This window comes from Pinus tabuliformis, chromosome 9 (assembly GCF_031772625.1).
Source record: "Pinus tabuliformis cultivar Carrire ecotype Pingquan chromosome 9, CPIR1, whole genome shotgun sequence".
In the NCBI taxonomy this organism is placed as follows: Eukaryota; Viridiplantae; Streptophyta; class Pinopsida; order Pinales; family Pinaceae; genus Pinus; species Pinus tabuliformis.
This window is the reverse complement of record NC_142307.1, coordinates 1,525,400,500-1,525,415,748: the sequence shown is the minus strand read 5'-3', so window position 1 is coordinate 1,525,415,748 and position 15,249 is coordinate 1,525,400,500.

Genomic DNA, 15,249 nt, shown 5'->3' with positions numbered 1-15,249 from the left:
CTTCCACTCTTGTTTAGTTACAAAGACTCCAAGGGAAATCCAAATTCCTGAGGAGGTTTGTACCTAACTACACTGAACTTACTAAAGGATTTACTCACTTACTCAAAAAAGGGATTCCCTTCCATTGGGATGATGTTGCATGAAAAGAGTTTGATGCCTTGAAAGATGTTATTGTTTAGGCATCTCTCTTATATCCTCCCGACTATTAATGCGATTATTTCCTATACCTTGTTGTTGCCATCTCTACTATAGCTATGGTGTTTGTCTAATAAGACGATATGGGGACTGAACATCCCATTTATTATCTAATTTAGAACCTCAACGATACTGAGATTCAATATACTCATGTGGAAAATTTAACTTTGGCGGTCATTTAAGTCATCCAGATATTTCGCCATTACATATTGCTTCACAAAACTACGGTCGTTTTGGATTTCAACCTTATGACATACATATTTTCACATCAATTTTTGGGGGGCAAATACTCCTTATTCTCCAAGAGTTCGACTTGGAATTCATCAAGTCCAAGTCAAAGAAATCCTTAGTTTTTTCCGAGCTTATGTGCGATCTCCCTTCCCTTGATGCTGAATCTACATCTGAAGATTCCATCCCAAATGAGTCATTGTTCCTGATCTCATCATCTGACCCATGGTATGGATATTTTCTCATTTATCTCCAGACCTAGACTTTCCGTCCTAATACCTCTCTCTTAGAGAAGTAATGTATCTGGTACCAATCCTGAAACTATGTGATTATCGACGACACCCTTTATCGTCGTGGTATTGATATGATCTTACAAAGGTGCCTCACTCTTGATGAGGCCAAGAAAGTCTTGAATGAATGACACTCAGGGGCATGCGATGGACATTTATTTGGTTATGCTACTCCGCAAAAAAGCTTACATGTCAGTGACTTTTGGCCCACTATTTTCCGCAACTCTATCCTCGCAGTCTAGAAATGTCATGCGTGCCAAATCTATGATCGAAAATTTCGTGCTTCGCTTGCTCCTTTGCATCCCATTGTCACCATTGGTCTCTTTGTGAAATGGGGCATCGATTTTATGACATGTAACCCTCACTCGGCCGGGGGGCATGGCTACATTATTGTCGTTGTTGAATACTTTACTAAGTGGGCTGAAGTGATGCCTACATTCAATAATACCAATGAAATGACTGCATACTTTTTCTTCAACCATGTGATTGCTAGGTTCAGTGTTCCGCAAGCAATAGTAATGGATCATGGGAAGAACTTTCAGAATCATATGATGACCGAATTAGCTGCCAAATTGGGACTTTCACATGAAAATTTCACTCCCTATTATCCTCAGGCTAACAGACAAGTTGAGGTGATTAACAAAGTTCTTAAGACTATGCTTCAACGTATGATAAGGGTCCACAAATCAGACTGGAACTTGCTTCTCTTTGCTGCCTTGTGGACATATCGAACCTCAGTTAGGACTACTACTGGATTCACACCCTTCTAATTGGTGTATGGTCTGGAAGCGATCCTTCCCATCGAATGCGAAATTCCATCGTCGAAACCAGTTATCGAACTTCTTCCTGCTACTTCCGCAGAGGAGGAGTGTATTTTATATTTAACTTGTTTGGATGAAACCTGACGCGATGCCGCATTAGCCAATGAAGCCCATAAAATATGCACCAAAATGCAATATGACAAAAGTGTCAAGCCTAGAATCTTCTCACACGGAGATCTGGTTCTCTTATATGACCATAAGGCCGACAAGTTAGGTCGAGGAAATTTCCAACCTATGTGGCTGGGCCCATATGTTGTCAAGTGAGTCCTTGCAAAAGGGGCTTATGAGTTAGTAGATCTCGATGGAGTTCCATTGGCGCATCCTAGAAATGGGTTGTACCTAAAAACATACTATGTTGATCCCATGCATGGCACACTATGTACATATTGTCTATAGGTCTGTTGAGTGTGTTTTTCAGAGTTTCCCATGGTTTTTTGTTGATTATGTTTACTTTGGATTGTAGATGTCAACCTCTCTCAAACCGTATATTGGTTATGTCGATGGTGCTAGCCATAATACTCGGAACCTATCCTCTGCAGTGTGGGTTATCTTTGCTCCAAATGGCGAGCTAGTGAGTATGCAAGGGATTTGCATGGGTCGCTCGACTAACGTCATTGAGTATAGCGTAGTGGTTGAGCTACTTTCTTATGCTATTTCACATGGTATTCGTCGTATAGTCATTAGACTTTACTCACAACTCGTAGTAATACAACTCGCAAACATCTATTCAGTGAGAAATTCCGCCATCCTTCGCATGGTTTTGAGGGTGCATCTTCTAGAAAGACATTTCGATTTCATACAATATGAACATATTTCTAGAAATCTGAACACATTAGCAGATTCCAATTTTGTTTTAGATTGATGTTTGCAAAGAATGTAAATAGCTTTCAATTCACATCACATAATATTGAAAGCATAATAGGATAGGAAACATTGAATATATATATATATATATATATATATATATATTAAGATTGGTTTTACAAAATGTGTGCCCCGAGACACATATGGCTACATCGTCCATATAAAGACTACTTGCAAAACATGTAAGTAGACAAATTAGTGGTGCTCATGATAAAACGACACAGCACGAGCTATCTTGAGCAGTAGTCGACCAATCTGACTAGGCACTTCGATTGTGTGTTGCTAAAGTCGCAATGGAAGCTGATCGACCACAGTCTCATCAATCCCATGTGTAAGTCCGTCCATACGCCGCTCCACCTCTAATAGGATCTCTGCTAAATCTGGATCTCGTATCGCATCCTGTCCTATCGCAACGACTTATACTAGTCCCACCTTCCTCCTCCTGTGGCTGTCTTTTTGTACGACAGAGATATGTAGCACCCACTGGTTGAACAAGTTGAATGTTTGCATGAAAACATCAAATAGTTTAGTCTCAGGAACATAAAAAAAAAATTAAAAAAAAATCCTAAAACTTTAAAAAACTTAATGGTCAAAGTATCTTACCTAAAGCATCCCAATGCTCATCCTTAGGCAACTCAAGCTCGGGATCATCACGAAAATCCATCCCTGAGTAAGGATAATCATCACTGATGATGAACTACCTACGTAGCCACCCAAAGAAGTCTGGTGAGAAGTTGATCGTTGATGGGCTTGCATGTCGGCTCTTATGGTCTATCCACCTCCTCAGCCGTGGGGTCCTCGTATTGATGGATTTGAGTACAATCTGTTGAGGCTGCAATAGTGGCACCCGCTCTAGAGAAAAAGAGACTAAGATCGCACCATAACCAAAGTTCTTCAACTTCCCCTCCTTTTCTTTAGTAAGTTGTTCCTTCAAATTGACCAAGACACCCTCACTCCAGTTGAATACTATCGGCTCTAGACACTCTATCCCATACTGCATGTATGATTTGCTTGCTACATGTAGTGTTGAGTTGCCTTCCAATCTTGCAATAATGAACAAGATCATTCTCAGAGGTAATTGGGTTACATCATTTATGTTGATATTCCCATCTCTAGTAGGAAGAGCTCGAGGTCTGCAATAGGTAGCGATATAGTCTTTCACCGTCTCACCGCCACTTCTTCCACCTAGAAGAGAGGCGGGGGCACCTCGCGTCGACAATATTGTTAGAAAGTAAATATCCTTTACCTGTATCTCAAGAAGGTTCTCCCCAAACCTGAATGTCCCATGAACGAACAAGGTATTTTAACAACTCCATTTGTTGCCTCATACCAGGAAGCTTGAAAAATTCAATAACCCACAATTTTTGAGCGCTTAGATGGTAGTAGGATCATTTGCCGCATTCAAATATTGTTCCTCATGTTCTCTTTCTCGCCAGATGAATGCCATTTTGTGTTAGTGGATACCTGAAACATCAACAAGGGATTCATTAGGCTCTTTCCCTTGCAAAAAACTTGAAAACATTTGAGGCAAAACTGAGAAACAACTTAGGAAAATGTGCCCAACGTACCCCATTAGTGTCTACCATAGTGTTGCACCTCTTCCTGCATTGTATCCCTGCTTAGCTGCAACACAATTTTCGACATGGGGGGGTGTGTTGGTCCCAGGGCATTTTTTATGAATCCTAGGGACCTCAAAACCTAAAACATTTTGTATGAAATTACAAAAATGGACCATAGAAAGATAGAGAAAGGTTTCAGTTCCCACTTGGACGCAACGATTCTTGAAATGGTTCACTGGATTGGTCGTAATCAGTTGCAGAATATCGAGGGAAAAAAGGCTCTAAATACTCACTATTGAAGGTAAAATGTGAAATGGTAAAAATGACAAGTCATTTTGAATATTTATGGTCATTTTCTCATTATTTTATTCATTTTTAGTGTTTTGACCTAGATATGCTTCATTTTTACTATGAAACGGGTATGTTTAATCCTTCTTGTGGTGTTTTGAGCAAGTCGACAGTTGTTAGCAGGTTTTCATTATGTTTTGAACAAGTTACTTTGACCACAAAGTATACTTTTATCTCTTTTTTGAGCTCTTTAAACCTATGAAAAAGGAACCCCCCTGGAGTCCTCTTTTAGCTCTTTTCAGACTCCCAAAATATGAAAAGATTGTCGAGCACTTGTCTTTTCGAACTCATAAAAGTAAATGAAAAGATGTCTACTCAGTATAAGTTTAACCCTTTTCTGGATTGAGATAGACTAGCTACGAAAAAGGAATACCTTAGTCGAACATGGCTAAGAGGTTCTCTTGGGTATTGTTTTCTACCGTTTCAGACCTAAGGGACTACCTACGAAAAAGGGCATCGAGAGTTTTCTTTTCACCTCTTTTTCCAACTCTCTAAATATGAAAAAGATGACAAGTTTTACCTTTGTTGGACTCATTAAAACATCAAACAATGATGGACTTGTCGATCATGATGAGGTTGAACCACTCCTTCTCAGGGTTCGTTAAATATACTCGGAGGGATTCATCCGAAGGATGAACTTATAGATTAAGCATATGCTATCCTCCTCAAGCTTGTTAAAAGATAAAGAGGTATTGACCAATATGGTTGGGGAAATTGGGAAAACAAGGGATTCCATTTTTATAATGGCAACTAGTCGCTCTTGAACACGATACTCTTCCACTTCATCTTTGTGGTTGTTGGATTGGGTAATTTGCTTGTCTTTTGGTTATCGTACCATTTTCAGAACCTCCATCTCGGTTTTGGGTCAATGCTGCCAACTCCATTCAGTGTCGTCAGTGTGTTCAAGAGAATTCATTCAGTTGATCTCCGTTACAATACTCTTAAGCCTTCATTTCATGTTTGCCTTTCCTGATCCAGTTTCGTATCAACATAATTCTGATCAAATATTATTGTTCAAATACAGTCGTTACTTGAAATTATTGTCTCTACATTGCTCTCTATTTAAGCCTTTTCCATGGTCTGCCTCTTCATCTGGTCCTAATGATGAACCACACTTGTTGGTTTGAAACACGTCGGCAAAAAATTTCTCTTATGTGATTTTTACCGAAAAAAAATTGCTTAAATCATTTTGATCAATTTGTCTCAGTCATGATACCTGATTCGTGTTGTTGATGGGAGATATATCAAGGCCCTCCTGCAATGGGTCGCTTCCTGTCAACATCAGCACATCATCTAGGAAGTTGACTTAGAAACACCCCTTGGTACCTTGGTGCTTGCATACATCAATGGAAAATTTCCTTACTCTTGGCGACAGGTTTACAACATTGACCTTCGACTAAAAGATTCTGTGTGGTGTTCGACATCAACTCATTCATTCACACCATAGGGATTGTACTGTAGTACTTTGAGAGCCATTAACATCATCAGTGGTTTCTTTCACATCTGTTAACGGTTCACATCATTGGACGAAAATCAGATGGTATCTACCATGTTCGAATCTAGCTCATTGATTCACATAGTTAGACTCATACATTGATTGGTCGTGTGAATAAGATAGGAGACCCCAAATCTAGTTTCATCCATCTTCGTTGCATTTCAGGATTATACAAAGATCACAATTTATGATGGTCATGATCATATAGACAATCATCTAGTCATGGGTCCACCAATTGCATCTGTGGACACATCTTTTGATCATTGTACATGTTATGTTAGCTTATGAGTTGAGTATGGGTATGCCTCCCTCAAAAACCAAAGATGTCATGTTTAAAATATATTGTAACATATGAAGCTCATCAGTTGTCCTTGATCCCTACTCTTCACAAGGTAAAGCACTTCAGTCATCAATCATCATCTCTGACTTTGCCCTTTAGGGGGCATTCTATTATAGGCCATTTTGTCACATCCGATCAGTGAGTCTCCTAATGGGACCAATCAACATCATATTCCCCTTTGTCACCATCTAGCACAAATCCCTAATCATGTACCTTTCATCTCCAAGAGTTTGAGCCCTAAACTACTTCACCTGAGCCAATTTGAGGACCAACGCTCCCTGTAAGCCTACTCGGGTGCGTTCACCAGCAAGTTGCTTCACTGTGGTTTGTGTTGGTCACCAGTAGGTTGCTCCCATTTGCACCTACATTGATTCTAAAAATCTGGGAGAATGATCGGGATTACATAAGCTTCCTCTTCTAGTAGTTTCTAGAACTTGTTACAACTACTTACCTTGGATAAAACATTTAGATCCTATCCATACCTACATTGGATTTTTCACCACTTATCCTTTGATCCTATCCCTCCATCAAAGGTGGATCTTTACCTTAGATTGGTAATTGGATAAGAACTCCAAAATTACCATACTTCTCTATATATTCCCAGCCTTCTATGTGGTTGGGGGTTGGCTTTTGGAGAGTGATTATGCCCTTATGTTGTTGTAGTGAGTGGTCATCATTCCATGCATTTAGGGTGACTGGAGGTTCATATTGTGACAAGGAAAGGACAAATCAACAAATTGGAGGAGCTATTCTATAGGATCAACTGTTACTTATGGTTGATCCGTAAACTTCCATGGATATTCCACTGGACAGTTCGTCACAACAGATCTGTTAATATATTAAAAATATGAGATTCTACACTATTACAGTTTTATTTAATTTCTAGATCTGAAAAAATAAATGTAATTAGTGCATGCATGTAAAAGTAAATCAAGGAGAAAAGTAGAGAACGAAAAAATAAGCTCACACACACATAATACACAAATACGCTCTCTGGGAAACCCTTTTGGGAGAAAACCCAGCTGGAAGGTGAGGTCGCTTCCCTCTCTTTCTTTGTTTGGAAATATGGCTGTAGATACAAAGAAGTAATTTCTGTGGCCCATGGGCTGCTACAGTGCACAAATCCTCTCTGTGTGCTATGCCTTCTATCTCTTGTGGCTATCTTTGCTCAACTATGGAACACAATTCTCTCGAAATAATGGGATGCCTCTTCCTCCTAGTGGCCCGGTTATAACACAACCCGATACCCTACTAGTGGTTAAGTTTGACTACATCAACTCTTAATTAGAGTTACAAAATAGACTCTTCTAGAGTCTTTTACATCACAAACACGTGGCATCTTCTCGAACTATAGGTGTGAAAATAGGAAGGTCAACTTCTTAGTGGCATAACTTTTGCATACGGACTTCGATTGACACTATTCTTATGTCATTGGAATCTTTGTGTGTGTAGAATAACATGAAAATGTGTTGCACTTAAGTGGCAAAGCTTTACTCCCAAAAAAATCGTTTGATGCGTCAAAACGCTCCTGGAAGGTTTCGGACCCCATTTCGCCAAACTGGATCCCGTCGGTAAAAACGATCCTATGTGCTGATTCCTCCAATTTTTCCACTCCAAATGCATCGAGATGGATGAAAAACAATATAATTATCCAATTCAGATCAATTGTTGTAATCTTCTTCCATTTATAGTAATGCAAAGAATTCATTGTTTTCCTATATGTGATGTTGTTTCAATTATTTCAATACCATGTTGATCTATTGAATGAAGTACTTAGATGATACTGCATAGATCTCGTAGTTTCTTGGCTTGTGTTATCTGACTGTGCAAGTTCTAATTTTGGCAATCAGAGCTGGGATTGGAGCTTCCAAGCTGAAGAAGGAGTGAAGTGTGCGAAGGATTCCAGGTAGGCCTCACTCCATCATCTATTTACTTTAAGGAAAAACATTGTGTTCCTTGTCTCTCTGTTGTTCTAGGTTAGCCACTGACCTAGGGGAGATACTTTTGTCCACAATTGTAAATCTCGTATAACAAAGAGAACTTAGCTTTTATTAAACATAGTTGAATCCGACCAGGTTCGTGACTTCCACGTACCACTCGACCGTAAACATGGATGAACCAAATATTTTTTTCAACCAATCACCCCCGTGCCATATTCCAAACATGAATGTGGGATATCTTGGATAAACCAATCCAAAACACAACCAAGGGAATCCATAGGCTAAACCACCTCCACCCTCACCATATCGTGATCACACCAAAACTGATGCTTCGTTCATAAAATCAAATCGAACTTGGAATGCCATCTAGAATTCATCATTGTCCTTGGGGAATTTTTCATCTCCCAGTCTCTCAGGCTTTACCGCAATCCAATCTTGGATCATTAGGCCCTAAACCGAGACACCTCCCTTAGGCTTTACCGTGTATCCCACCAAAACCGGTCAAGGGATTCTTAGGCCTTTGGGAATGAACCTTGAGACCATCTTTGCCTTGGATTCCAAAATCCATTTGGCATTTCCAAAGCTCAAAATCTAGATCAACATCCCAACACACCATGGCATTCGAAAAAGGTAAGACTAGGCTGAAAACCACTGTCATAACCCGACAAAACCACGCCACCGATAACAAGAGAACCATAAACTAACATGCAAAGCCATACATGTCGAAACCAACTAGGAAACCACACATGCAATGTGTTACATGCAAGTATTCCTGTTGAAGCTGCTTGATCATGCTCTTCATTGCTCGATCCTTTCTTTCCTTACTTTCCTTTGCTTTGCTTGCTTTTCCTTCCTTGCTCCAAGGCTAGAGTACTCGAAGAAAACTCTACGTGTCCAAGAGTGTGAGAGAGAGGGGGAATAATGAGAGAGCTCCAAAACTAAATTGACCAAGCTTACACTGACTAAGCCTGCCAACTGATCCTCATAAGCCTTTTTATTAATGAGGCCTCTATTTTCTTAAATTTCCATTATGTTCCTTCATTTTCCTCCTCACATGCAACCTGTGGCCTTTCACCTTCCTTTTCTCCTAATTTCCTTTATTTTCATAAATAAATGTGCCAAAATGCCTTTTTGACTTTTTAATGCATTTGCCTTTGCCAATTTCCTTAGCCATAAACACATCTAGTGATGCCCACTAGGATATATTTGCCCAACATTTAGCTTGGAATAAGTGTCCCTTAACCGTGGTCCTATTTTTCCTTTATTAACTTTTATTACATAAAATTTTCATCAGGGCTATTACAGAACCCTCCTCCTTGGGGAACACCGTCCTCGGTGTTAAACCACACCAAGACCTCAACAAAACCGTTGAAAAGCAAACATACTTCCCATGGAGCTTTATAAATTAGCTCGTTGTAGTATTTACAATGAATGACCTGCTCAAAACATGACAAACATACCAAGTACTGGAGCTTTATAACACAACTCATTACAATATTTCCAATAACCACATATACACATGCACATTTGCTAAACCAACAAATAAAAGGATACGATGCCTGTATCAATCAACAAGGGAATCCAGAGGCTCACACCTCCACCCTCAAAGTAATACCAGGATTCACCTAATTCCCAAGAAATCTAGAATCCATTGCCACAGTCAAATCTGCATCTAATGTCTAGCGCTATAATCCTGCGCCACTTGTCCTCTCAGTGAACAAGTACTGGCTCATTATTCTAGGGCACACTCCCAATGTGCATATGATTCCATTTGGCAATGTTCATGACCAAAACAAATATATCCCTGGCCTTCCCTTCTCTGTTACACATTCCCTTGGGAAATCTGGTCACCCCCTTCTGTGCAGTCACTCACCTTCCAATTTCCCCGAAACCCCCTCTCCTAGGCCATCCATCCCTTGGAAAGGATTCCTTGCATAAGAAGGTCAAACAACCAAGGCATAACCCTGCCTCAAACCATCATACAGGTCATAGCATGCTCATGGAAATCAATGGACACTATTGGGTACCAGTGTCCCATGATGGCCCTGCTCCTGAATACTTTTCCAGCATACTGCTACCTATTCCAATTTCTTTCACTAGCGCTACTAATTCTTGTAGTCAGTTTCAATCACTCCCTTCCAGGCATTTTTGTGTTTCATGTACCAAGAACATAACTTCCATTAGATTTAAAATAAATTCACATCATACGTCATTGGTATCTCGTCAATAAGGTACACCTGCAATCCTATTTACTTCCTCTCACAACAAGTAAAATTAGCATCTTTGACCGAATCATCATGTATAAACATATCACATCAGGTTAGCTCAGAAGACAACCATCATAGATCAAAATCATAAATCACATGTAACCATCATAAACCAGAATCATAAATCACATGTAATCATCATAGACCAGAATCATAAATCACATGCATAATAAAACTGATACTTATCCTTTAATCAATCCTTGGCTTCTGCCTTTGTCCTTATTCCATTCACACACCAGATTGGTTGCCACACCCAAAAAACACCCAACTCCTTCTCCTCAACCATGTGCACATACACATAGTGTGCATCACACACATACAACCACACATAACACACAATGCCATGCAATACATGAAACTACACCTGACATACAACACAACACAATACATACATACACCTACACCCATTGTACAACACAACACAATACATACATACACCTACACTCGGTGTGCCACATAACACATGCATACTCCTACATTCGGGGTACAACGTAATACATATACGTACACATAGTACAAAACAACTAATACGCATGTCACAATGCCACGACTACACAATGCACATACATAGTACCACATGCACACAACACAACATGTACAACATGCACATAATACCACATGTACAACATGTACACAGTACCACCTACACACAAAACCACCTGCACAATGTGTACACAACATCACATGTATGTGGCACCACCTACACAATGTGTACACAACACCACATGCACGACATGTACACGACACCACATGTACACAATACCATATGCACATGATGTACACAACACCACCTGCACACAACACCATATGTACAACATGTACACGATACCACATGCTCACAACACCACTTGCACAATCATGCACACAATGCCATATGTGCATAGCACCACATGTATAACATGCACACAACACCATATGTACTTAGCACTGCATATACAACATGTACATAACACCCTATGTACACAACACTGGATATTCAACATGCGCACAACACCATATGCACACAACACCGCATATCCATCATGTACATAGCACGATCTATACCCAACATTGCATATGCAACATTCACACAACACTATCTGCACCACCCTGTACATAACATTGCATAAATAACATGTACACACACTATATATACAAAACACCGCATGCGCACAACATCATAGATGCAACATGTACAACATATACAACATATGCACAACAGTAGTACCACACATCCAAAACCACACTGTCTCTACCAAGAAACATTGCTTCTAGTGTCTTATCCATGCTTGTCCCAACATGCTGCAGACCACACTGCTTTCATTTCGCTGATGTATCCCTCAACGTTACATGTCATAACATAAACATAGGCATAATACAAGCATACAATATCAATTCATATCCACATGATACCGACCTCATATATTTGTCATGACTACTCTTCCCACTTGATTTCCATAAGACCAGGAATCTCGTCATGCCATTCACATGCGTAAGCAATCATTCCTCCACAAGACTCTGATCCCTGACAACCCTGTAGGACAGTGACATAGATACATATACATAAACATTATCATAAAGCAATCATGATCCTATTAGGCAACGACATACATACATACATACACACATACACACACACATGCATACATACATACATACATACATACATACATACATACATACATATATATATATATATATATATATATATATACATTAGCTCAAAACAATCATGATCTCGTCATAAAATGACATACATACATACATTTATGTATATATATATAAATCGACACAATCATGATCAAAACATAATTACCATATATCATAAGGTCAAGGTTAAGAAAACTTCCTTTATCTGCGCAACGCATGTACAACATCAAGAACAACAGTTCCCAACGTAGCTAAGGCATTTGACACCTCAAATCTATTTACTTTACCTTTCTTGATTACTTTTCTCGTGACTGTCCCACCATTGTCCATTTACACAATGGACCCAACCAATCCAACTAAATGTCAAACGATGGCCTTCAACTGCCCTTATACATGCACTAAGCTTCATCCAGACCTTACATCACCTGTTGGATTTCATTAAGCTCTCCCTGAGCTCCACTAAATTTCCTCTTTCCCAAACAATTCCCAAGACTCAAAACTTAAAAGGCAAGCACAGGAAATAAACAAGAAGAAAACCATGAAAACCAATAACAACACGACTTCACAAACAAAGTGGCATGGCCATGCACGAGACACAAACAAAACTGCAAATCAAGCGCAAGCAAATAAAAAAATACTGAAAGCATGAGACTAGCAACAAACACCATGACTCAATCACATGGTTCCCAATTCTTCCAAAGGAAATCAACTTGAGCCTTCTTCAAAATTTCATGGTAATCTCTTGCCATGCAATTCCTTGTATCATACTGCCATAAACACATATCTATCAGTGTATAAACAAATATACCATTATACCAGTTATATTACCTTGTTGTACCAAGCACGCTGCATTGCAACTAAACACATCGATGCCATTTGATGGATCTAGCTATAACTAGACACCAGTTGTTATACCTGTCAAATACATGTCCATGAATATAGCACATACCAACATAATTTCAGACAAGATTAGGGTTAGGAAGACTTCTTGTATGCAAATCAATCATTCGTTTGGAATTAGGGCTTCCAAACATATCCAAAGGAATTCTTACCCAATTCCTTTCTTTTACCATTTACCTTGCTGCAATTGAGTCTTATTATGCAATATCTCATCAACCAACTGTTTTTTCCCCTTGGAAAAATCATAATTTTCATTATATAAGGAAAATTACATGTTGTAGATGTTGTTCGCATATGCAGTATATGAGGCTAAGTGCCTGTCAAGTAGAGGTGATACAAAAAATAAAGATCAGCACTCCACGCAGGGAGGCTCTGCCATCAATAGAGTTCATATAATGTTATCAAAAAAATAAAATCTGCTCAAAGAGTATCACTGTTTTGTAAATACAACTGGTATAATATAAACATGATAATATTTAACATATAACAAAAAAGCACAGGCTCCTATTGAGCCTATACTATATGGTCCATGAAAGGGTGATGATAGTACTAGTAGTGTGCTTCATCCCTCTGCTCCTGTATCATCCATGTGTCACGTGGCCTGACCGCTGCCTCCTTGGATAGCATATCGACAAATGTGTTGCATTCCCTGTATATATATGACAACAAGTAAAGTTGTCAAATAGTGAGATAAGTCTATGGACCTCATCCAGGATAGGCCTTAGAGTGTATGCATGATAGTTTGATGATTTATTAATCCAATTGCACACTATTTTTGAGTCCCCAAATAGTTGAAGCTTCATGCATTGTTTTTCTAATGCAAATTGTATGAGATATTTTGCAGTGATGAGCTCGACATAATTGTTTGTGCCCCCTCCAAGCCCCATTTGAATTTGAAAATGATGGGAGTCTGACAGATGTAGGATGGCACCACCCCCGCACCCTGCTTCTTGAGCAGATCCATCAAAGAAAGCCCATGGCTGGGTGTGGTCAATGGTTTCAGGGACAATATGCCTGGGAGGAGGGTTATCATCATCATCAGGAATGTTTTTAAAGTCTGCCTGAAGTCGAGTAGAGATGGTGGGCCAATGAGGAGCTATATCCTTAAAAATGATACGGTTACGAGCGATCCATATTTCCCAACAAATGAGGAGGGGAAGGTTCCTAGCCTTTGTCGGGGCTGCAGATGACCACCATGTGGTCCAAGCTTCTCTGGCATTCTGTCCCCACCATGTGCACTGTGTAGGGATGTTCAAGAGGACAGATACCCAGAGATCTATAGTGAGAGGGTAGGTGAGGAAGAGGTGGTCCACAGATTCTGTGTTTTCCTTGCATAAGCTACACCAAAAAGGTTCGTGCATTCCTCTCTTGGTCAGATTGTCACCAGTGGGAGTCTTGTTTTTCAAAATTGACCACATGAATACTCTGGTTCTAGGGGGAGCTTTTAGTTTCCACATGCCTTTCCACCATATATCTATAAGCAGAGGTCTATGGTTGCTAGCTAAATAGAGGTATCCCTCTTTTGGAGAGTACCACCCATTTTTTGCATGCGCCCAAATGATCTCATCCTCCCCTTCTATTATTCTGATGTGAGATTCTATTAAGGCCGCTATGTAATCTGACCACTGTTGATGCCACTGATGTGGAATATGCAATTTGCGTGCAGATTTCTAGGCCTGATGGAGAAAGGTGGATTGTTCCATGTCAGCAATGTGGTGGATGTGAGTAATGCCTGAATTGGCAAGGTGGAGCTTAAGTTCATCAGGGAGCATGTGGGCATTACCACACCCAATCCATGGGTCCAGTCTGATGCACACTAATGTACCATCTTGAATTCTCCAAGTGAGTCCATCTCAGATGAGAGGTAATGAATTTGGCAATGCTTTCCAGATGATTGAGATTCCTGTTTTATTCCAACTTGTCTATCTAAGCCAGTTCATCAGGTTTAGGGGTGAAATGTACTTGGAGGTAGCCACCATAGTCCAAAGGCTATTGGTCGTGATCAACTACCAACCTAGATTGGCCACCAGAGCTGATGAGAAGTCATCTAGTTTTTTTATTCCTTGCCCTCCCCATATCTTTGAGAGAGTAAGTAGATCCCATTTAGCCCATGGAAATATCCTCCCATATTGTTTGCCTTTCCAGAGGAACCTGCAGCAGAGATTTTTTATTTGAGTAAGGATTCCTCTAGGTATCCAGACTAATACACTGGGGTTGCTTCAAGAACTGCTTTGATAAGGATTAGTCTTCTAGCCCTGGAAAGATATTTATGCTACCAGATATTGAGTCTTCTTTCTAGCTTTGATATCAACCATGTCCAGTCTGCTATTTTCTAGCCATGTGGCTTTAGCCTGTAACCTAGGTACCTTAGGC